At 38.7% G+C, this 24200-nt stretch overlaps 1 protein-coding gene across 4 annotated transcripts in view; it reads right to left on the minus strand.

The window, feature by feature from the left end:
• Positions 1-24200, minus strand: part of LOC126268013 (dual specificity calcium/calmodulin-dependent 3',5'-cyclic nucleotide phosphodiesterase 1-like) — a 1575562-nt gene that overhangs the window by 63837 nt on the left and 1487525 nt on the right. The window lies entirely within an intron of this gene.

Consider the following 24200-nt stretch of genomic DNA (forward strand, 5'->3'; position numbering starts at 1 on the left):
CATGCCCTCTACATACATATATACTTCACACAGCACTGCAAATTGTATGGCAGAGGTGCTTTCATTATACAATATACTAGAGTTCCCTCAAACCAAGTCATAGCTTATTTTATTCCACACCCTTATCCAACTACATTTGTGTTCTGTTTCTAATGGCTTCAGTATTAGCACAATATTAAATCATAATCTTTAGTCACCCACTAATAAGTTGTCCTTTTTTCCATTCAAATAAACCTGTAGGAAGAAAGGTTACTTGTGCGTTAGTTGTTACATCTAATTTTATCATAATGGTGTTCGAAAGGGAAAATGGAGAGGCTGTAATATGTATGTTAAGAGTTAGTTCTCAATAGCACTTCTTGGAATTTTCTAGTACAAGTGCAGGAATCTGTCAGTTGAAATTCTGTTGTGTCACAACTTATTTTGTGCCACATTCTTATACAACTGAATTTGTATTCCATCTCTAACAATTTCAGTGTTGGCACAATGTGAACAACATTTAATCATAAATTTTAGTCACAAATCAACAACTTTTCCTCATTTCATTCAAAGATAGATGTGGAAAGGAAGATTATTTCTGGGTGAGCCCATCCACAAGACAAACAAGCCTGTAAGCATTTGCACAGCACTTCTATGTATATACTTAATTTCCTGCAATAATCCAAGCTTATAAGAAGCCCAAGTATTTGAGCAATATTCCAATATGGGTAACACAAATGTTTTGTATGAAATCTAATGACTAATAAGATGAAATTTTCTCTTAACATATAAAAATAGTAATGTATGGCTAAAATTCAGCATAAACACTAATTTTATGATGTGTGATAAATGTTATGTAACACTATTTAGAAATTTTATGTTGAGAATTAAAAATCAGACAAACAATATATTCATTTTCAAACACAGATATAAGATTGACTGTAGTTTGGTCTGTTGTCAATTCAGAATTGGGAACCAAGGTTGAAGATCAAGATATTTTTAACGTTAAGCTGTATCATGTTCATCATCATCATCATAATCAGAAGTCATTCTGCCTTGTGCCAGATCTAGGCTTGGAACTTTGTCACCTCTGGTTGTTTTGTATGTTTCTCTTCAATGCTCCTTAATTATCACTTTTGTTCTTAGCACTGTCCATTAATTGATATTCTCTTCTTCCTACCTTTTCTTTCCCTTTACTATCTACTGAATTTCTTACTGGAGTAAGCACTGTCTTATCACATGGGGCTGAGTCTTTTTTTACTTCCTTTTCCTTACAGTGTATAAGAGGTTTCTGTTCTCCCCCACTTTTCTCAACACCCCCTCATTTATTAGTCCTTCTATGCACCTCACACCCTCTGGTTTCCCCCATACTTACATTTCCAGTGCTTCTGGCACTCTTTCCTCATCATTTTGTAAAGTCCATGTCTCTGCCATATATAAAGCCAATCCTTTCACCAGATTTTTATTCTCAGGTCTGCATAGTAATTTCCACTTTTTTGTTGAGCACTTCCTTTGCTAATGCTATTCGTGATCTTATATCATGACACATTTTATTTCCCAAGTATCTGAATTTTGGAACCTGCTCTAGTAGTCATCCATCTATCAGATTTGGAACTTCTCTCTTTTCCACTCAGTATTATGCTTTTGGACTTTCTCTTATTTATTTTCGTTTCAGCTTCTCCACATGTATTATTTAGGTATTCCAAAATTTTATTAACTACCTTCTTGGATTCTGCCAAGATTATTATGCCATCAGCAAACCATATACTCTCCACCCTTTTGCATCTTACACACATTCCTTTTGTTCCATCTATATACTCTCCTATGATATCTTCCCTCCACTAGTTCCTCACTAACTCCGACTTTTTACTTAAGGTATATCTACTTAGTCAATCATATTTCTTTCCATTCAATACTGTTGTCAAGCAAACCATGCATGCTCATATTTAGCCATGGTGGTGTACTTTTTTCCATCACTGGTTCTCTTTAGAGCTGCTGCACAACTGACACTAGCTGGGGCATTGTTGTGGTACAAAACAACAATGTGGGTTAGGAATGCAAGGCATTTAGTCACCACAGAGGAGAGATGCATGGAAGCGATGTCGTAGAGTATGGTCGATATACCCCACACCCCCCTTTTTTGAGTCATCAGTCTTCTGATTGATTTGATGCAACCAGCCATGAATTCCTCTCCTGTGCCAGGCTTTTCATCTCAGAGTAGCATTTCCAACCTATGCTGGATGTATTTCAATCTCTGTCTTCCTTTACAGTTTTTACCCTCCACCCTGGTACCATGGAATTTATTCTCTCATGTCTTAAGAGATGTCCTTTCATGCTATCCCTTTTTCGTGTTAGTGTTTTCCATACATTTCTTTCCTCAATGATTCTGCAAAGACCCTCCTCATTCCTTACCTCATCATATCACTTAATTTTCAGTATTCTTCTGTAGCACCAAAACTCAAATGCTTTGATTTTCTTCTATTCTGGTTTTCCCACAGTCCATGTTTTACTGTCATAGAACACTGTGCTCCAAAAGTGCATTTTCTGAAATATCTTCCTCAAATTAAGGCCTATGTTGATACTAGTAAACTTCTCTTGGTCAGGAATATGCATCAATCCAAAAAGTTTCACAGTATTAATAAATAACAGGGAAAGCACAAGACAGTGGTTAGAATGCTTCACATGTTCTGTATGCCCCCTCCCACTCCCTCTTGAGTACACTGCACAGAACATTCATATAACCATGTGATACTGTCAGAAAAATACACTCCTGGAAATGGAAAACCCGCCATACTTGCTCCGGACACTGCGAGAGGGCTGTACAAGCAATGATCACACGCACGGCACAACGGACACACCAGGAACCGCGGTGTTGGCCGTCGAATGGTGCTAGCTGTGCAGCATTTGTGCACCGCCGCCGTCAGTGTCAGCCAGTTTGCCGTGGCATACGGAGCTCCATCGCAGTCTTTAACACTGGTAGCATGCCGCGACAGTGTGGACGTGAACCATATGTGCAGTTGACGGACTTTGAGTGAGGGCATATAGTGGGCATGCGGGAGGCCTGGTGGACGTACCGCCGAATTGCTCAACACGTGGGGCATGAGGTGTCCACAGTACATCGATGTTGTCGCCAGTGGTCGGCGGAAGGTGCACGTGCCCGTCGACCTGGGACCGAACCGCAGCGACGCACGGATGCACGCCAAGACCGTAGGATCCTACGCAGTGCTGTAGGGGACCGCACCGCCACTTCCCAGCAAATTAGGGACACTGTTGCTCCTGGGGTATCGGCGAGGACCATTCGCAACCATCTCCATGAAGCTGGGCTACGGTCCCGCACACCGTTAGGCCGTCTTCCGCTCACGCCCCAACATCGTGCAGCCCGCTTCCAGTGGTGTCGCGACAGGCGTGAATGGAGGGACGAATGGAGATGTGTCGTCTTCAGCGATGAGAGTCGCTTCTGCCTTGGTGCCAATGATGGTTGTATGCATGTTTGGCGCTGTGCAGGTGAGCGCCACAATCAGGACTGCATACGACCGAGGCACACAGGGCCAACACCCGGCATCATGGTGTGGGGAGCGATCTCCTACACTGGCTGTACACCTCTGGTGATCGTCAAGGGGACACTGAATAGTGCACGGTACATCCAAACCGTCATCGAACCCATTGTTCTACCATTCCTAGATCGGCAAGGGAACTTGCTGTTCCATCAGGACAATGCACGTCCGCATGTATCCCTTGCCACCCAACGTGCTCTAGAAGGTGTAAGTCAACTACCCTGGCCAGCAAGATCTCCGGATCTGTCCCCCATTGAGCATGTTTGGGACTGGATGAAGCGTCGTCTCATGCGGTCTGCACGTCCAGCACGAACGCTGGTCCAACTGAGGCGCCAGGTGGAAATGGCATGGCAAGCCGTTCCACAGGACTACATCCAGCATCTCTATGATCGTCTCCATGGGAGAATAGCAGCCCTCATTGCTTCGAAAGGTGGATATACACTGTACTAGTGCCGACATTGTGCATGCTCTGTTGCCTGTGTCTATGTGCCTGTGGTTCTGTCAGTGTGATCATGTGATGTATCTGACCCCAGGAATGTGTCAATAAAGTTTCCCCTTCCTGGGACAATGAATTCACGGTGTTATTATTGCAATTTCCAGGAGTGTATTTCTTTGGGATGTTGCTCAACACATGTGTAACATTGGCTTGAATATCAGTTAAGTTGTCAAGGCACTGACCTGTCGATATGAATTTCTGCCTTTGTTGTTTTGTGGTAGGTTCATTTTGATAACACAAAGTTGCATTGCACATAAGGATTTTCTTCAGAAAAGAATTGTTCACATTTTGCATTTCTATCAGCATACACATATTGTCATTTCTGTTAAGGGTATGTGGGCCAAACTTTGCACACTGTTTTCTCATCTTCAGAACATTCTGAAGTATGCCTAGAACACTTGATTTAGAGATTTTACTCCTTTGATTTGTGACACAACAATGTTGACACACTATGGGCACATATCCTCTACTTAATACTGCTTGCTCACAACTAACTGTTTGGTTGCACATTTGTTATTAACAGTTTTTAATTCAAGTTGACACCTTAGTTACTGTACTTGTACATCAGGACTAAAAACAGTCTCAGAATGTCTTGGATGGACAGTGTATATCAGAGACACAGAACATTTTCTAAAATGATTAACCTTGTGTAAAAAGTATATATTTCTAATAATCTTATTATATCAAGAATTAAGATTTCACAAAATGTTATGGATGGTCACGTTTTACTGGATTTAACTGAAATTCTCATCAACTGGTGCAAACTTATAATGGGCTTATAGTGAGTGTTGAACAGTCTTAGAACATTTACTACATAAGTTTGTGTCTGTGAGTTACTGGAGCAGCAAGCTGAACTCATGTTAAATTTATTTTGAGAGTGTTAAAAATCCCACATGTCAAGTAACACATTACCCAAAGAGAAAGTAAGACTTGTGAAACCCAAACTACGAACTGAGAGGTGTAAATGACTGTTTACAAAGTAAACCCAAATAAAAGTGAAGCTAAGTTCTAAAACTGTTTATATTTCATATTCTCTTCACACTGGGCTATACTAATAAACAGGGAGTTAAAAAAAGTGTAGAATATTTTGAGCGGTAATAGTACCTCCCCCCCCCCCCCCAAAAAAAGAGAGAGAGAGAGAGAGAGAGAGAGAGAGAGAGAGAGAGAGAGAGAGAAAGGAGAATGGGAAATACCTAGAAAAAACAAAAAAACAAAAAAAGTTCCCAGTGAACATGGGCTCTAAAACGCACACCTTAGGAGCTATTAGCACTTGTTCATCTTTGCTACTGTGAAACATCTCTTCTACTGAATTTGTACTCATACTTCTTAAAGTATGCATTTTAAAGCATGTTTATTGGGTAATTTTCTTTTCTTTTTTTTTTTTCGTTTCATCCAAACTACCTCATCCCAAAATATGGAAAGCAAAGAGCTAGCAGTAGAACAGATCAGTTACACAGTATCAAAGATGAACAAGAGCTCATAGCTCTTAATGTATGCATATTAGAGGCCTTGTTTAATGGACTTCTTTTCTTGTTGTGGTGGGTGCTACCCCTCCCAAAATATTTGACACCTTTTTTTAATACCCTGTCTAAAGGGGGAACACTGTTAGCAAAAACATCAAAAACTTCTTGACCTATTTACTTCAAATTTTTACATGATACTCTAATAACCATCATTTGGATGAACATAGGCTATATATACATATTTTTAAACAATAATGTACAGGTTTCATGTTAAAGGTGACTGACAGGAAGAAAATGCTGTGTTGTACTATGAGAATGTGTGGTTTTCTTTTCTTTTTTTCAGTTGGTTTCAAGTACGATAGCAGGGCATTTAAATCATTAGATGAATTGTTTCTCTCATATGAACTGTTTCTCTGCATAAATAATTTGAAACAAAAACTGTATGCACAACAATGTGTTGTTTTGTTTTGTCTCTCACAGTTGTTTTCAATATAAAGCTTGTGTATTAGGAATATTGTACTTATGATTAGAATAGAATACTGCTATGCAATCTGAATTGTCAGATGTTATAATGCTATCTGAATGCAGATTAAAACTATGCAAAATATTATCATTGATGGTAATATCCTCACAAATCCCACAGTTGGAGAGATCTCCCTCCTACCCTTTATACAAATGACCCTACCGATATACATTTCAAATTAAGCAAATAAAGGATTTCTTTGCAGTACCAATAAAGGAGGCAAAGGTCTGACAATCAGATATGTCTGAATCAATTTACCAATTCATTTTAAGTGACTTCAATTCCCAATCCAGGTTTCATTTGCAATAACAATAAACAAGGCTCTACGTAAGACATTCAAGAACTTTGGAACTGATTTACAATCTGTGTGTTTTTGCATAGTGAGTTGTCTGTTGTCCTTTCACAAACTGGTGGTGCAGAAAACCAGTTCACATTAATATCACACAGTGTCAAAAAAGGAAAAAAATGCTGAATATTCTGAAGTTCTGCGATTGTAGTGGGAAGAATACATTTAAAAAAATGAAAATAATAATAACCGCAAATGAAAGCAAAGGAATCTTCTTCATTCATGACCTACATATTTTTTAACAATTTGATGCCATATCTTTAACATGAGCAAAGTTGCAATGAGAAACTAAAAACTGGGTCCTCACACAATTCCCCAGGGTACCCCAGACTGGGACACATATCCATTTCCAGTATATATCCAGCAATTATTGCGGAGCATTGCCAGTTTTGCTAATAATATACAATTTGAACAAATAATCTGACTTAGATTGTCTGTGAAGATAAATGATTATTTTTAGCAATGAATATGAACTACAGATGTGAACCCTGCTACAAGTCAGTTGGACTGACTCATAAATTCTGAAAATAATACAATAACAAAATGTGGTAGGGAGCTTACATGTGGGTTACTGTCCTATGACCTCAAACTTTGGTGACAAGTGTTATAGCGCCTGCTAGAAACTTTGTGTCAAACAAGAATAATGGAGCTGATAGGAACTGGAATAGCTTTAAACATCATATGGATTGGTTATTATGTGCGCTGATATAACAACAAGAAGTAGTTTTCCAAGAATTTAACCATCACATTGCATTTCATCAACTATGATCTAGCAACAGCTGTTGAGTGAACAAGCTATGTTCCCACAGTGTCAAAATGAAGTGGTACTGTAGTCACAATAAAGAGCATTTTCAAGCATAATTTGCTTTGCAAGGCTTCAGAGGGCTTTTTGAAATGGAAATGGAAAAAATCTGGGGTGGTGTATTGCTCAGTGATTTTTGGTGAAATGTTATGTAAACTGTGTGACAGAACTGCAACATTGTGACTATGATGAAGTCTTCTCAGGTTATCAGCCAAGTCAAGGCTTCATTCTGTGGAAACGTTCCAACAAGTTCCCTATTTTTCATCCTCAGGCGAAGTGTTCGGTTTCCATCCTGCCCAGTTCTTTATCACTGCTGGACCACAGGCTCCTCTGCCTTTTCTGAATCGGCAGCACCCATTGCATGACTCTGAAAGGGATGTCACAGCACCTGGGGTAGGGGGAGGGGGGGGGGGGGGGAATTATGGCCAATGATGGTGGGGGCATGCTGACAAGTGCGGGCTTCGCATCCTGGTGAGGTCTGGCCTTCTGTCCATTGCCTTCGCAAGTTTTGCATCAGAGCATTCTTGTTGTATTTTTGTTACTGCTGCATCCCATGTGGTGCTAAGTTGGAAACCGCTATCTTGATTGACAAGGTAGTCAAGGACTTGTATTCTACAACCTCTTTGAAAGTCAAATCCCAGAACCCGTGTCTTCTTCATATATGTCTCCTCTCTTCTTCTTGCTCAGTTGGAAAGGCCATCCTATCTACATCTCAGAATAGCCTTTCTTATGAAAGGTTTTTCTCAAGTGTTGTAGTTCAGCAAGTAGACTCTCCTCATTAGATATGTCTCGTGCTGTGTGCACTAAGGTGGTGCACACAGATCTGTGTTGTTGCTGGATGGTGGCAGCTGCTGGCATTAAGGTACAGGGCGGTATGTGTCTTCTTCCTGTAAACAGAATGATCTAATGTGCCTTCAGTCTTCCTCTTTATCACAATGTTGAGGAAAGACAGACATCCATTTTCTTCCACCACCATCGTGAATTTAATGTTGTCATATATGCCGTTGATTTGGTTGAGAAATTCTTGTAGATTTTTCTTCCCCATATGACCAAATCACAAACATGTTGTCCACATAGTGATAGAACACCTTCAGTTTCAGGCGCACCTTTTTAAGAGCCATTCCTTCGAAGTGTTCCATGCATAGGTTTGCGATACATGGCATCAGGGGGAAACAATGGCCACTCTGTCTATCTGTTGGAAGAAGTTTCAACCACACTAGAAGTATGTGATAGTGAGTGTGTGGCCAGCAATTCCACTGGGTCTTCACTAAAGTGGCCCCAAAGTATTTTCAAGGAGTCCTCAAGAAGTACCTATGTGAACAGGGATGTGACATCAAAGCTGACCAGGATGTCTCCTAGGTCCAGATGTATTTCTTGAAGTATCCTCACTTGGAACTGGTATCCAAACTCTCACCTTGCTCATGGGAGTGGGTAAACACTAACATAGACACTAAAACCTTCACAATCAGCGAATTCTGTAAACGCAGTCTCCATGAAACAACGAAACTAGTTCCATCAACTGCCGGGGGCTTAAGTGCAGAACATAGATACCAAGAAGTCAAGGACTGTTATCAGTTTAACTGGAAAGGAACTGGACAAGGCAACAACATCCATGCTGTCAAAAGAATGAAATTTTGCATCAGCTCCAACTGCGGCTCTATGCAGTGCCTAGACTTTATGAACTGAAAACACTGTCAGTTTATTGTGTACCCATTTGTGAAAAATAAGATGTATTACTTGGCAAACATGCTCTTCATCAATTATCATTTCTATAGCCTACATCCCAAACACAGTGCTTGGATGCGATGGCAAAGCCAGCTCGCAGCACATCTGTCTTGTAAGTGGCAAAACCTTGTGTTATCGCTTCAGTAGGATTTCAGTGCAGTTTCAAAGTTGTGTTACCAGACATCTGGCCAGAGGGACACCACATCATATATGCAGCAAAAATCTTTGAAGACAAAGTTGTAAACTGTGGAGAGAGGCCAGAGAAAGGGAAGGTGATGTATGACAATTCTGAAGCTACATTTCTAGCAAAGTATTGGCTCAAGCATTAACAAAATGCTATAGTGACTTCAATTAACAACAGACTGTATAACCAAGTGCAAGATGTCATGTATTCAGAATTCCTGGAGAGAGAGTATGAGCAAAATCAACTCCTTGACACCTCAGTTGAAAAATGTGTGGCACTAAGATAGGTGGTAAACCTCTTGCCACCAGATGTACATGAAAGATTGATTGGAATACTCACTGAAATGGCTGAACAAGTGAGGAAGACTCTTAAACAAATTAACTGGAACAGTGGGAAATATCCTTTGCCAAGCACTTCACAGTGGTTTACATAGTATGTATGTGGATTAAAGAAACATGACATTGGCACCCAAAGTATTTCTTTTAGCACTAAAACAAGATTGCAAGACAGTGAAGGGACATCAGATAGAAGAGAATATTATGAACACAATGCTATCAGGCAAACACCCACAAATAACTGGCCAAACAGATGTGGGTGAGGTGGCAGATCAATACCAAATATATCAGGAAATGAGTGATATGGATCTTGCCAATGAACTGACAGAAGTTTTGATGACAGAATTCCATGTGGGCTGTGGCTGAATTGTTATAAGAACAATGAGAGGGTTTGCAGCCAGTAAGGCTAAATATTATTCCAGAAATGCCCCACCCTGGAATTTTGCTGAAGGCGTAAACAAGGCAGATGTGTGTACATAAGAAGGAAAGAGTTAGCTATGCACAAGAGAAGTTGTTGGTTGAAGAAAGGAAGGTAGAAAAGTTCACTTGTACTCTGCCTTGAAATTTATGGTCAGAGGATTCTTCTTTAGGAGACACAGGATTGTGCATCATCTAATGTTCAATACAAGAAGCTTTGGATGTGAAATGAAAATATGCTTAGTCTACCCATGAGTGTCTTTAAAGTGGGTAGTTCTGTCATACAAAACAGTAAAGCTATTAGACATCATGTACTGTTTAGATGTCGAGGTAAGCAAGAAGAAATATGAGATAGCTGCTGTGATCCCACAAGGACTTTAGTGTACCTACAATAATTTGTGCAGACTGGTTCAGTGCAAATCAGCTTCAGCTCAATTTTTGCACAAGGAAAATATTAATCTGTGTAAATGGAGAACTGCATACTGTACCATTTAGTACAAGAACTGTGGGTAAGTAGGTGGAAGAAATAAACAAACATAGCCAAAATAACAAGGGAAGATGGTGTCTCAAATGAAGCAGGAAAGTATTATGCAGCAAAAGAAGAGATGGGTGAACTCTTGTATCCTATCCCAATATCAGCTCAGACTGTGGCTTGGACATCAATATTGACACAGCATAATCTCTGACATACACTAGTCTGTGGTAGGAGCTGCTTACAACACACCAAAACTTGCACTAGGAGTCACTCACAACCTCAACTATAGTGATTGGCCATTCTATAGGGATCAGCATCAGCCATGCAAAAATACTTCAGATCATCAAGCAGATGGTAACTTTACCTAAACTGATTGAGTAAACTTCCTGTTGTTTGTAGTCTTAGATACATAAGAGACTACTAAATTGGAGGACTCTGCTATTGTGTACGACAACTTTGATTTGGATCGCTTGGACATAATGGTGAACTATCTTCTTCTGTTTTTGGTTCTTGTGGACTCCAACTCATCATGGACAGGATGTTGTTGTTGTGGTCTTCAGTCCTGAGACTGGTTTGATGCAGCTCTCTATGCTACTCTATCCTGCACAAGCTTCATCATCTCCCATTACTTACTGCAACCTACATCCTTCCGAATCTGCTTAGTGTAGTCATCTCTTGGTCCCCCTCTACGATTTTTACCCTACACACTGCCCTCCAATGCTAAAATTGTGATCCCTTAATGCCTCAGAACATGTCCTACCAACTGGTCCCTTCTTCTTGTTAAGTTGTGCCACAAACTCCTGTTCTACCCAGTTCTATTCAATACCTCCTCATTAGTTATGTGATCTACCCATCTAATCTTCAGCATTCTTCTGTAGCACCACATTTCAAAAGCTTCTATTCTCTTCTTGTCCAAACAATTTATCATCTATGTTTCACTTCCATACATGGCTACACTCCATACAAATAGTTTCAGAAACGACTTCCTGACACTTGAATCTATACTCGATGTTAACAAATTTCTGTTCTTCAGAAACGCTTTCCTTGCCATTGCCAGTCTACATTTTATATCTTTCCTATTTCTACCATCATCAGTTATTTTGCTCCCCAAGTAGCAAAACTCCTTTACTACTTAAAGTGTCTCATTTCCTAATGTAATTCCCTCAGCATCACCCGATTTAATTCGACTACATTCCATTATCCTCGTTTTGCTTTTGTTGATGTTCATCTTATATCCTCCTTTCAAGACACTGTCCATTCCATTCTACTGCTCTACCAAGCCCTTTGCTGTCTCTGACAGAATTACAATGTCATCGGCAAACCTCAAAGTTTTTATTTCTTCTCCATGGATTTTAATACCTACTCCGAATTTCTCTTTTTCTTTTGTTTCCTTTTAAACAACAATGTACAGGATACAAACTATTTATTTGTTGTCCTGTGATTGTCACATGGTCGCTGATAGGCTTGAATTTTTTTCAGTGTCACAAGATATCTTCAAAAACTTACATATCTTGGGTGGCAGACTGAAAAGGTTTGCTACAAAAGTATCACATTACAAGTGATAATATTGTCTGTAAAGAATTACGTGCGGTATCTTTAGCCTTTGATGTCATAAATTGTTACATTCCTGAATAGGATTTTTCATTACAAATCTTGAGATTGCACAACCCCACACTAGATGAAGTTATTGCAATCACTAAACCTTACAAAATCTTCATGTGAGCACAGTGTCTGTGTATGTGCGGTTGGATATGGGTGTGTGTGCGAGTGTATACCTGTCCTTTTTTGCCCCTAAGGTAAGTCTTTCCACTACCGGGATTTGAATGACTCCTTACCCTCCCCCTTAAAACCCATATTCTTTTGTCTTTCCTTCTCCTTCCCTCTTTCCTGATGAAGCAACCATTGGTTGTGAAAGCTTGAATTTTGTGTGTATGTTTGTGTTTGTTTGTGTGTCTATCGACCTGCCAGTGCTTTCGTTTGGTAAGTCACATCATCTTTGTTTTTTTTCCCACGTGGAATGTTTCCCTCTATTATATCTATATTTTGAATAAATTATAGATGATTAATTGCATTTTTTTGATTCATAAAGTAAATGGGACTGCAAAGGCCAAATGAAGCGTATCCTTCATGCACGTACATTATTTAAATAACACTTTTGATTATTTCATTTTTGTTTTTTTTCTGCTAAAATGCTCACAGTGGTTGCATGGCATTTATGATGTCATGAGTCAGTATGCTATCTTGTCATACTCTATGGGCTTTAAGACACTTACACATTTCCTGCATTCTCTTAATAACGAATAAAGTTGCCCCAAAATTGTTTTCTGCAGCTTTAAGAGCTCAAGAATCCAATATTTTATTTTATTCATGGCTGTAATTTTCATCAACTGTAGTATGTACTCTTTTCACAATAAAATTCAGTTGTCAGACAAACTAATCTATAATCTTGAGAAGCCTACAAAATTAGTGAGATTATTGTAGGCTTCTGTAGGTGACAAATTACATTGTCAAAACTGGTAAATCATAATAGAACTACATTTGCGCCTAATGACTGAATTTTATTGTGATAGGAACCTGATATATCAAATCATGAGTGCCAACAAAATGGCATCTGAATGGTTTTGTCACAAAAGAATCTTGACAGACCTGAATAACACATTTTTAGAAAGAGCAGCCACCACTGGTAGCAACAATGTTTCTGATCCAGCTGGCCATCAATTCTAACTGAGCTTGGATGTCATTTCATGCTGCTTCAACCCTATGCCAGAAATCATCAATCATAATGGCTGATGAATGTTGGCATGCCAGTTTCTTGGCATTCCATTACCAGATGCTTTCGATGGGTAAGAAGTTTGGGGAGCATGCTGGGAAGTTTGGGGAGCATGCTGGGTAGGGCAAGAGCCAGACACCTTCTGTATCAAGTTACACCAGGACAGCATAAGCAGCATGTGGTCTTGTGTTAGCTTCTGGAAACATAGCATCAAAGAACATCAAAGCTAGGGCACAGCCACCAGCCTCTACATACTGAAAAGATAAAGTGTGGAGTCCAAATTAAAGACTATGTGAAGCAGAGAAGTTTGTGTTGTGTATCCAACTGCACCTCATACCATAATGCCAAGTACTGGGCTTTTGTGATGTTGAGGAATATAATCTGGCAACATCCATTCTCCTCACAGCCTCCACAGATATGTATGTTTATCATGATGCTGCATAAAAAACAGTGACATGTTTATGTTGGGTGCATCACTCCCAGCACACCTCCCTCTGCTGCTGTGTCAAGGGAAGCTGCAACAGTGATTACTATGATGAAATTCCCTATGCTTCAGACATCATAGCACTGTCTATGTGGATGCCTATCTTTCTGCAGACAGGCCCATTTCCTGACTCAAGGTATGTGATGTGGCCATACCATCCTCCATATCCCAGGTAAATAACCTAACTGCCTGATACAACATTGCAGTACCTGTGCTTTTTCAAAGTAAAAAACATTCCTTCTGCCAGATCTAGTCTTGAACTCAGGTTTCCGTTTATTGCAAGCAGTTACATTAACATTAGGCTATCCAAGGAAGGCTCATGGTCAGATCCAAACTTCCATATGCTGTCAACTATGTGTCAACAACCTGTGTTTGTACATCCATATATATATTCCTGTACAGGGGAGACATTTTAACTGAATGCTAAGTGGGCAGATAAATACGATATTGCAGTGCCTGTGTTTTTCCAAAGTATGACAGCCTTCGGGCACACACTCTTGTGCAAACGGGAACTGCTGTGACTACAGCCATTATGAAGTGGCTGAAATGCCATCACAGTTGCAAATATGATATATAATGGAATGATACCAATGAAAATTTGTGCTGGACCAGGGCTCGAACCAGGATTTACCACTTATTGTGGACAGTTGCCTTACCACTAAGCTATCTGAGCATCAAACTTCCACATGTTGTGATTGCATATTCTAAGGAACAGTGTATCATACTTCACTGCAATATTGTATTTATCTGCTGAAACTGGGCAAGTGACTTACAATTAAGATGCCTCCCCTGGACGGGAATGTGCATAATGGATGTACGAGTACAGGTTGTTGACATATATGGAAGTTTGGATCTGGCCATGAGCATGCTCAGATAGCCTAATGATAAGGCAACTGCTTGTGATAAGTGGGAAAGCTGGGTTTGATCCCTGGTCCAGCATAAATTTTCACTGTCGTCATTACATTATGCAACTGATTGTTGTCCATATCCACAACTTCAAGCACATTTCATACATTTCATAATGGCCGTAATCACCCCAGTGCCTCCTCCTTGGGCATGCATTTGTGTCTTATGGAACATTGCATTGTACCTTGGAAAAACACAGGCACTGCAATACCGTATTTATCTGCCGATACCGAACAAGTAATCACCAATTAAAATATCTGTCTTGTACGAGAATATATATAAAAAATGTATAAGTACAGGCTGTTGACACATTGGAGATGACATATGGAAGCTTGGGTATGGCCATGAGTTAGTGCTTGTGTAGCCTACCTGTAAGGCGACCATTCTCAATTAACACAAAATCAGGGTTCGAGTCCTGATCCAACACAAATTTTAACTGTCATCATTTCATTCTACAGCTCATGAATGTCCACATTTGCAACTGTGAATACATTTCCTTTATTTGTCTGTCCTATTGCGCATTAGTCATTTGGGGCTACTGAGATCCTGCAAGGCAGTAATGCCCATTAATGATAGTTGTATGATACTGATCAACACATGCAACAATATTGTTGAACAACAGACCAAAGCCTTGACAGGCCACAATGCAACCACTGTCAAATTCTGGTAGTCATTTCTCCTTCTTATATGACACATAACACAACTGCATCACAAACAAATAACATTGAGATGTAATTTCTGATTTAGAAATTCGCTGCATAATCTTTCCTTATACACAAAATATAGCTGCCATCACTCCTATCTACTTTCTGAAGTCACACTGAGATGTTAATCATTTGAGTATCCAAAAATGTATTACTTCTAATGCCATTTGATGTTCACTGAATACCACCTTCATGATGTTGCAATTTTAATGGTCAGCCATGTACAAGTTGCTCTTTAATGGACAGAAATCTGGCGAAGAGTTCTCAGGCTTCCAGCCAGGCGACGTTTCGACGAGTGACATGCTCATCATCTTCTGGCAAAGTGCTGAGACTTTGCGGATTTGCGGATGCTGGTCCCTTCATACCTGCAGTGTGCCCCTCACCACCTGGCTGCGGGAGGCTGGGTCCAGAGGAGCCGGTGGGGGGGGGGGGGTGAAGGGGGAAGCGGGTGCACCGTTCGTGTCTCCGTCAGATTATTCTAATCACGTCTTGTGAGCTGGATTGTTCTTGGTGCGTTCCTGGCGTATTGTAGCTAATGCTGGATTCCAGGCTGTGCTCAGTTGATAGCCTTCATCCCTGTTGACAAGATTATTGTAAACCGGTATTTCTATTGATTCTTTAATGACACTATCCCAATAGCTCCCAGCTCGGCACAGCACCCTGGTGTTTTCGAAATCAAAGGTGTGGTTTTCTTTGATGCTATGTTCAGCTATAGCAGATTTCTCTATCTGTCCAAGTCGAACATGCCTGATGTGTTCCTCACACCTTTTAGAGATGCACCCCGCCCGTCAGCTCCTCTGGACCCAGCCTCCCGCGGCCAGGTGGTGGGGAGCACACAGCAGGTATAAAGGGACTGGCATCCACAAAGTCTCAGCACTCCGCCAGAAGATGATGAGTATGTCACTTGGCGAAACGTCGCAGTTTGAAAACACTGCCACCCGGCTGGAAGCCGAGAACTCTTCGCCAGCTGTATACGCCAGGAAAGCATATATTCACATTTAGGACAGAAATCTGTCTCACATTCATCCATCCACTTCCACATACTGTTTTTCTTTATCAAATAGTTCAACACATAGCTGTTCTGTATTTCTATCCCAACAAATCTTCTATAGAAATTGAAAATCGGTGCAACCATCTTTGACAATTAGGTCTGGGAATATCACTGACTGCTCATAGTTACTCATCATTTGGTTTTATTCCTCAGTTTGTAATAGGGTAAACTTAAAATTTTGCCTCTTGCCTTGCGAACTCTGTCTTATTAAAACTGACAGTAACACTTTCTTATTGAAATCTTCAAAGTATCTGTTCTAATGACATTGTACACACTTGCCACATCACAGTAGTTATCAATATATCATCTACATACATTATAATTTTACTCCTTTCTTTCTCACCCAGCACTACAACAAGTTCCCTTGTAAAAGAAGTGACTGACAAGTTTAATCCAAATGGCATCATGTGACATTTCTAGCATTTTCACTCAGACAGAAAAGCTGTGTACTGCCTCAAGATGTCGTCTCATCTAGTGTTTCTGACTGATCTCTTTCAGGCTCAAAGATTTGGTTTGCATTGAGGGCACTGAGAACCAACCTTACATCACCATTTTTCTTGTCTACTGAATTTAAAGGATTATAGTGTTGACTGTGTCCTCATTCAACAGTTTTTTGATAACATGCACTGTTTCTCTTTCTCCACAATGAACTTCTTTGCCTGTAGTACAGGGTATTGTTTTGTGTAATGTGGCTTACAATGTTTAATCTTAGTTTTGTACAGTGGGCCTTTCATCACAGCTGGTTTCTTTGAGAAAACATTTTCAAATAAACAATTCACACATCTTGTTCACCATTTCTGACTCCATTCTTTCATTTTCTTTATAATCACTTCCTCTTTGTCTTGCTCCAGTAGAGATTCACACCAACCTGGTTCATGAAGTATTCAACACTTAAATTGCAAAATACATGCTTCATTCAACACAGTCACAGGACAACAAGTCAACACTTTGTATCCTCTCCATGCTGAATCAATGTCCACTATAGCCAAAAACAGAACAAGACAGTTAACCAGAATGTCAAAGGGATCAAAAGCCTAACCATCACAGCCAATAGCAAAGTCTGCCAATGTAGTAATACAGTGTGTATTCAAGTCAGCAGCCAATGGCACGTTTTTTATTTAGTATGCTAGTTTGAAACATGACTTGGGAGTCCGTTTGCATCAATCAGAAGAAACTGAGGAAGTATAGTGAGTCAGGACCACTGGCTTTGTCAGTAGCTCTTTAACATATGGAAAAGAAAATGCCCTGTGACTGAAAGAAATTTGATTGTATTATTTGCATTCAGATAATTTTATGTTTATCTGGCTGGAAGAAAAACAGAAGTAGTGGGAGACCACCAAGAATTATTGTTTATAATGACTACAACATTGTGACGCAGCAGAGTTGTTGTTTTGTTGAACAGTGGTTTGATCCAGCAAGGTCAAGCATTCTAAATAAATGAATGATTTGCTTTATTATAGTAAAACTTGATCCACAAATTTTACTTGCAAATTTTGTGTATAGTGGGAAGTGAGTTCACAATACCAGAGTCTCTTTTTAAAATGGCACTACATGACGGCAATGAAGATGCTGCAAACTCCAATGCAGGTATGATGCCACGAGAAAGGTAGATGGAAGAAGAAAACAGATCATTTCATCCTCATGTTGGTTGTTAATATATCCTTTTCTGTGATTTCTTCCATTTGTCTTTTGAAGCAGACATCTTAAGTTTTCATGAGTCTAGGACAAATTAAAGGACACCAATTTGAAATGTAACACAACTGTTTCTATTTCTCTGTACAAATACCGAATATCTTACATACATTTTTTATAATGTTTATTATAGTAAAATCTGATCAACTCGTTATGTATATAATTCAGAAAGCTGACTAAACAGCACGAATATTTCAGTCCTGACACACTCAACACACTTTTATGGGCAAAGTTTTTTGTATGAAGCAGAATATACCTAACACAGAAATGGAACACGAATTTTAAGACTTCTGTATCTACACCTATATTCTGAAAACCACCATGAAATGCATGCGGAGGGTACGTCCTATTGTATCAGTTGTTAGGGATTCTTCCCATTCTTGTATGGAATGCAGGAAGAATGATTGTCTAAATGCCTCTGTGCATATTGTAATTTATAGAATCTGGTGCTCTTGATCCCTATGTGAATGATACATAACAGGTTGTATTATGTTCTTAGAGTCATCTTTTAAAGGCAGTTCTTGAAACTTTGTTAGTAGACTTTTCTGGGACAGTTTACATTTGTCTTCACAAGTCTACCAGTTCAGCTTCTTCAGTATCTCTGTGACACTCTCCTATGGATTATATAATGCAGAAAGAAAGCTTATACAGTACTACCGTATTATAGTACACCTTAGTTAATGATGTCTATACCAGGTCACTGCTTTTTAACACAAAGACAGTAGAGCCCTGATAATGTTGTTTCATAAAAGTGTTGTTGTCTCATTAAACAACGGTTTGATCCAGCAAGGTATAGCATTCGAAATAAATGAACAATCTGCTTTATTATCTGCCAATTTATGTAGCCTTATAGCATTTTAAGTGACAACTTGATGTTGAACATGAGGCAAGTGAGAAAGACAAATTATCTGTGTGTGAAATAATGTTGCATTTTAAACATGCTAAAATATAAATTTATGAAACCTTATGAAACAATGGTAGTAAAGATAATATATGGGATGACTGGATGAAAGTGAATGGGCAAATGAAAAAAAGGCAAAGGTGATGGAAATGAAGAAATTAACAAGATAATGTGGGAACAGTTTGTAAGTGTGTGGGCAATGTTGCAGAGTGAGGCTCTGAAATTCACTAAAGGTCTAAAGCACCTACAATACTGCTGGACAGTGTCAAAGCTAGATACAACATCATGTGGAATGAAGTGCATGGGGAAGCTAAAGATGAGCAGGAAAATGTGGCAACAGAATGGAAGACAATACTGCACAAGCTAATTGTGAATTATGACCCAAAAGACATGTTCAGCATTGACAAAACATGAGTGTTTCAGTGCACACTGCCTTCAAAATCCCTAGTAATTTGAGGTGAAAAGTGCTTTGGCCAAAAAATGTCCTAGGAAAGACTCCTATACTGCTGTGTCGAAACATGTTAGATGAAATGGAGAAGCCCATGATGATTTGAAAGGCAGCAAAATCCTGTTGTTTCAAAAATATAGATGTCAGTAAGCTCCCAGTCACATGGCAAGCATTAAAAAGACATGAATAATGAGTGGTCTTATTGAGGACGCTTATTCCTAGACAATGAAACCTGACACCTGAAAGTCAAGTTAATAAATGTGAAACCAGGTTCAATTAGCCTTGCACAACGCAAGTACCAAGGGATTATTTATACATTCAAGACCTATTAAAGACAAATATTGATGCTGTATTTTATTCTTAGTGTTGAAGAAATGAAAAGTGCTTTTGCTCTTGCATAGTCAGTTTCTGTTTTGCATGTAGTGAATTTGATTGGCTTGGCAGTAAGCGAAATAAAGCCGAAAACTGTCACTAAGTGTTTCAACAAAGAGGGGTTTGGAGGTGACGAACAACATGCTTCTCCACTCTTTGAAGCTCATGAAAAGCAACAGTAATTGCTGAATTAATTCAAATCCAAAACATTTCATGTAGTCCATATGACTACATCTGAAAAATCTGAAGTGATGATTTTCTATAAATTCACTCAAGTTTTATGTTGGCAACAGATCTGATAGAAATCTCCAATACAAAAGGAAACAAAGGAGGAGAAGTGGAACATAATTATGTCTCTAGAAAAAATTAATCCACCTAAAGAAGCTATTGCACGCATGAATGATATTATGCAATTTGTGGTACACACAAATTCTCTCAAGCTGTTAGAACTATTATCTAGTGCAAAAAGTTGTGTACAAAATTAAATAAATAAATAACTTGAAAAGGAAATTTAAACAGCTTTCCCCTCTTGATAAGTGGTAGAAAAAGTGAAATGTTAAGTAGACAAACAAAGGAATAATATGTATGTACAACAATACATGAATTTAAACAATACATGAATTTAAAGTAGAAATACACACATGGCAAATTATGTATTAATTAATGTAATACTCTATAGTGTTCAACTATACAGTAGACAGAAACTGAACACCTACTGTACAGGAGTAAAAATTCATAAATATTAGCATAATCACAAATTTAAACTTTTGTGCATATTGATTGACAAATTGTATGTAGCCTAGTGCTGGAAACTTGTGCAAGTTGGAAAACTATTTTGGCCCCATGCCATTCTATTTCGACCAAGTTTTACTGTGTTAGATTTCATACTGACATAAATATTTACATCTATGTGCTAACCAATAGTAAGTACACTTGTGTGGCAGTTACAATATTTCTACTTCAATAATTTCACTTTGCTTACAATGAAACTGGATGTACACTCATGTGGCAAGATGTGGGAACATGTAATGCACTCAAGACCATTGTCTAACATGATCATGTTGGTGGTCCAGGTGTTATGGTTTGGGGAGCATGAATGCATTGATCTCACTATCTTTGAACATGGTACACTAACTGATCAACATTATTGTGACACTATGTTCCCACATGTAGCTTTTCAGGAGTGCACTCAGCTCTGACTTCATTTTTATGGATGTCAATGTGCAAATGCCTTAAACAGTGCAGGTGCAGGAGCTTTTGGAAGAAGAGAATATTCAGTGATGGACTGGCCTGTCCAGTCCCTGATTTAAATCCCATCAAGCACATGTGAGATGTGTTGGGGAGACATATTGCAGCATACCCACATGTACCTTCCAGCAACTGTGAATCATGCTGTTGGAGGAATGGAACATAAAACTACAAGAACTCCTTACCACTCTTGTGGTCAGTGTGGGAACATGTTGCAAGGCATGCATTGGCACCTGTGGTACACACACCCTTTTAAGAAACATATCCCATCTTTTGTAATGTCCAGGAGACAATCATGAATCCCGGTCACTTCAGTGTGATTGTTGACTTTGAATAAAAGGGCAATTTCTGCTCATCTCATTGCACATTTCTTTCATTTATGTTCTTTACTATATTGCAGCAGTATGATGCAAGTTCTTTGAGCTATGTTACTGGTAGTGAGAAATCATGCAAAAGTTACATTTTAATTTTAGTCAATTTTTTTAAATTATCTGAAGACAATTTTGAAAACAAGTTCATATGGGGGTGTAAAAGTGCTGCATATACTCACACTTAGCCAGGGTGGTGAACTTCTTCTTCTGTTATTGGCTTTATTTGAGTTACTATACAGTCAACATGATTTTGGGCATTGACATGGTGCAGAATGGCAGTGTGGGTTTCTAGGGTGAGGTGTATAGTTGTATTGGAGGAAAGGAGTCCCTGAAGTGATTTAATAGAGTACAGTCAATATACACAAGAGACAAGGAATAAAGTCATGACTCAAGAACTGAGGTGTCACAGACTGTTATGGAGAGACTGAGGTTTATTGGATTTAATTAATATTATCTGTGATTGTTTCATTCTTATAAAAGTCATACAGTGATTATAGAACCAATTTGTTATACATCTTTTTATTCAGCACTCGCAGTAAATCCTTGGTTGCATGTGGTAACAGGCTTAAAGATCTAAGTTCTTGACAAGTAGTTGTGTTGGTGTTCTTTTTGTGGGATACCAAGATTGTTTCCAAAATGTCATTAAGTCAATATCCCATTGAGTATATTTACTTGCATATTCCAAATAGCTCTTCCTTTACTATTACAACTAAGGATTTTTCATACTTTTCTTGGAAGCTCATCATTTCATGTGGCTTTCTAGTTTTTTATCCTCTTAAAAGCTGTCTCTAATTCATGCCTTAGAATTCTGTAGCTCTTCTCTTCATCCTTCGCTATACACTTTCTAGTTCCAGTTCAAGTTGTTCCGACTCCAGTCTTCTCCACCCCTTCTCCCCTCTCCTCCCCACTTCTCATGGCAATATAACCACTCAATGTATTTGTTCCACCTCTTTTACTTTGCAGGGGTTGTTCAACAACCTTTCATGCTCAGTCGCTGTCTCCATAACACTCTCTTGTCCCTCCTCATACAGCAACCCAACTGTTTCTTTATACAGTACTGGTCATTAATGTCCATAAACCATGACTGTTACCTGATACTTCAAATTTGAACATAGACAAAAATTTATTTCTCCAAAAATATAAGTATACATACTTAATATAATACAAACAGAAAAATTATATTTTACTTTCATCAAAGTACCCTCACTGACTGCCTCACAAGCTCAATTCATATGATCAATTGGTTTATGTAGGTATTGTGAGTCTATATGACTCAACATATCCTTGACGCCATTCTGGAGATATTTCTTTCTTGTTGTGTGTACTTCCTGGAAATGTCTGTCCACTTCATCCTAGAACATATCAGTAGGATTCCAAACATGGCTTTGAGATGGCCACACCATGTCTTCCAGCACCTTCTGTTTTTCCTTTGATGCAATGTACTTCTTACAGAATGTGACCAATGTTTTAGGTCATTATCCTGGTATGTTATAATACTCAGGTATGCAGTATGGTTGTGGTAGGTCCTTATTGGTACCAGTTGTCTTCTGGCAGTGAAGATGTATTGCTTTCCCGTTATAGATACACCACATTGTTTTGCTATTTAGGGCATAGATACGCCTGATTGTCTGAATGTTACAACTGCAGCACATTTGTCTATGGACCTCCACTGTTGGAGCCATAATAGAGATATGTAAACTGTTAAACATCACTAAGGAACTGTAGTGCAGTAACCATATAGTCTGTATTGTACCAATTGCTTGGGGTACATTGTGGACACCACAATAATACAGGGAACAAGTGGGTAATATGGAATAGGTATTACTTCGCCACACAGGTAAACAAACATACCAGTTCAGGAAACTATTTTGCAAGTGTACAACACTCTTCTAGATAATACTGCATGTAGATGAAAACAAACACATTAAACCTAACATGTTCATCAATGCTGTACTATTTATTTGTTTACTGGACTATAGCTGTGATATTGTACAGTAATTACAAGAAATTAGATGTCATTTATTAGTTTTATAAAAATTAATGAGTGCTAGTGTATGTTTAGTCATATTCTTTCTAACTGTTGTCTGATATCATTACATTTCTTCTCTACCCACATCTGTATGGTTTTACCTGCCTCTATTATGAGTTTAACAATATTACGAGAAGGAAAGTTGCTACTCACCATATGGCGGATATGCTGAGTTGACAAAGGCCATTGGCTGAAAGCTTTAAGTGTGAAAATCTTTTTATTGTTCCTATCTGCAACTCAGCATCTCCACTATATGGTGAGTAGCAATTTTCTTTCTCATAATATTGTTACATTCCATCCTGGATTTTCTATTATGAATTTTTTATGTAATTCATTGTACATTCTTTGCCTTATTTGTGTTCAGATTCTTCCATGTCCTCCTTTCCTCCATGTTATTGATCTTTTCATCTGCTATCCATATGTTTCCTTTTCTCTTTATTTCTAGCACTTGTTTTGCTGCCTCTTTTAAGTTATATTTGTTATCTGGCTTACTCTTCCTGAATTATGCTATAAAATAATCTTCTTTTCCCCCTTTATTTAATATTTAAAAATTCAATATTTCTCTTTTCTTACCTTTCCAAACCTTCTTCAGTCTAACACAGTGTTGTCTGATGGCTAGATTATGATTTTTGCAGATATCTTCTGATATCATTTCTAATGCTATTTTTATTTATTGTTTGTGTTAATAAATAGTCAAATTGGTAACATTTGTCATTAAGACTTGATTTACTGATTTATCTTCTTCTTTTATAGTGCTCACACAAGGTGTTTTCTACCATGACACTGTTCCTACATTTTCTCTCTCTCTCTCTCGTTCCTTCTTCCAAGGCCAAAAGTTCCAACATATCTGTCTTTCTTCTCTTGCCCACTATTGTTCAGCTGCAAAACGTGAGATTGATTTGATGAATTTTTCATAAATGTAATGAAA

The sequence above is a fragment of the Schistocerca gregaria genome, chromosome 4, assembly GCF_023897955.1.
Source record: "Schistocerca gregaria isolate iqSchGreg1 chromosome 4, iqSchGreg1.2, whole genome shotgun sequence".
NCBI lineage: Eukaryota > Metazoa > Arthropoda > Insecta > Orthoptera > Acrididae > Schistocerca > Schistocerca gregaria.